Source organism: Artemia franciscana, unplaced genomic scaffold (assembly GCF_032884065.1).
Source record: "Artemia franciscana unplaced genomic scaffold, ASM3288406v1 PGA_scaffold_1202, whole genome shotgun sequence".
Lineage (NCBI taxonomy): Eukaryota > Metazoa > Arthropoda > Branchiopoda > Anostraca > Artemiidae > Artemia > Artemia franciscana.
The window spans coordinates 13,218-15,510 of NW_027062622.1; the positions used below are offsets into that span (position 1 = coordinate 13,218).

The following is a 2,293-nucleotide window of genomic DNA, read 5'->3' on the forward strand; positions in this document are numbered from 1 at the left end:
AAATATATGAAAATAAACCAACAAAATTATTAAACAAAATGAATAAGAAAAGGCAATAACTAGGATATTAGCACCAAATCCAGTCGGTCCCATAAGTAGAGACATCTCTTGATTCAATCCTATTAGAACTCTCTTAGCTAAAAATTGAGGTCATGAGGGGATTAATCAAAAAGATATCACTATAAATAAGAGTGGGATTAGCATTCTTAACCAGTTGGATAAAAAAGAGGAAGTCGGATCAAATACTGAAAAGAGTTTCGCTATCATTTTCAATTCAAATAAATAGTCTGATTGGAGAATCTCTTAGAAGAAGAGACTGAATTTGGTTGATAAAGGAAAAAAAACTATAGTCATAATAGCTCATAGGAGAGCTATGGAGATAAAGAAGATTATAACTCAAGGGAGTGGTATTATTTGAGGAATAAGAGACTGCCTTTGGCTTCTTAAAGTTGATAACCTTATATTTATTATTAAATTAAGTCTCTATTACCATAAGAGAACTTAAGAGGCTACGGCTTGACCTTCAGCCACTCTATGAAATTTGTTACTCAAGTCACTTTAGAAAGTCTCTCTCCCCAACAGCTTCAATTACAATAGGTATAAAACTATGTCCAGATCCACAAATTTCAGAGCATTGCCCATAAAATACTCCGGGTATATTTACTAGAAGTCTTGATTGATTAAGTCGACCCGGGACCGCATCCATCTTAATTTCTGGAGACGGTACGGCTCATGAATGTAAAACGTCATCTGAAGTAATCATTAGACTGATAGCTTGATTGTAAGGTACCGGTATACGATTATCTACATCAAGCAAACGATATATACCGGCTGAAAGTTCATTCGAAGGGATCATATATAAATCAAATTGAACATCATCAAAGTCAGAATACTCATAAGATCATTATGACTGGTGTCCTCTTACCTTAATTGTTAGAGCAGGATTATGGATTTTATAAATTAAATAAAGAAGTCATATAGAAAGAAGGACAATAGCTGCTAAGAAAACAGCAGGAATATCGGTCCAAACCGTCTTGATTGCTTGACCATCAAGTAAACAATGATGGATAAACTTATTAGAAAATAACGCAGCTAAGAAAAAGCCGACAAGTGAAGTAATTAGGATTACTATTAATAAAGCATGGTCATGGAAAAAAATAAGTTGTTCTACGAGAGGTGAGTTCCCATTTTGTAAGCCCAGTTGGAATCATTGAGACACTTTTAAAGGGGTTACCCATCTTTGGAGCTGAAATCCAACGCATACATTTTCTGCCACTTTAAAATGTGGAGATCATAGTAATTTCTTCGTAAGAGTGATCAGCGGGCGGATGGGGGTGATTTTATTCCACACTTGACCTTAGATTAAGTGAAAAAACATCAATTGGTTTGGCAATCATGCCCTCTTAGATACAAAAGATAAACATAAGTTTGGCAACTATAGACATAACTCTCCCTAATGAAGAAATTGCATTTCATGAAGCATATGTATTGGGATAATCTGCGGAACGACGTGGTATTCCGGCGAGACCTAAGAAATGTTGAGGGAAAAAGTTAAGTTCACCCCTAAGAACATGATAAAGAAATGCACCTTAAGAAGGAGCTGATTCATTCTCAACCCAGTTATCAAAGGAAATCAATGTACAAATCCTGCTATAATAGCAAAGACAGCACCCATTGACAGAACGTAGTGGAAATGGGCGACTACATAATAGGTATCGTGAAGAATAATATCAATTCTGGAGTTCGATAATACAACTCTGGTAAGTCCTCCCACAGTAAATTAGAACACGAACCCAATGGCCCATAGTATAGAGGAGGTTATAGTAAGTTGTGTTCCGTGTAAGTTCCCGATCCATCTAAAAATCTTAATTACCGTAGAACTTGCAATGATTATAGTTGCAGCAGTAAAATATGCTCGGGTGTCTACGTCCGTTCCCACAGTAAACATATGATGGGTCCAAACAACAAAACCAAAAATACCAATAGGAAGTATAGCATGGATCATACCTAATGTACCAAATGCTTCCTTCTTACCTCTCTCTTGACTAATAATATGGGATACCATTCCGAATCCAGGTAAAATTAAAATATATACTTCAGGATGTCCAAAAAATCAGAATAAATATTGATAAAGGATGGAGTCTCCACCACCTGCGGGATCAAAGAAAGAAGTATTCGAGTTACGATCAGTTAATAATATAGTAATAGCTCCCGCTAGGACATGAAGCGATAAGAGGAGAAGAACGGCTGTAATCCCCACTGCCAAAACGAAAAGAGGTATACAATCAACAGA

The 2,293-nt window shown here is 36.2% G+C and overlaps 1 pseudogene; it reads right to left on the reverse strand.

Annotated features, from left to right (window-relative positions):
- Positions 1–1,277: 1,277 nt before the first annotated feature.
- LOC136041278 (cytochrome c oxidase subunit 1-like) lies at positions 1,278–2,214 on the reverse strand (annotated as a pseudogene).
- Between the last annotated feature and the right edge of the window lie 79 nt (positions 2,215–2,293).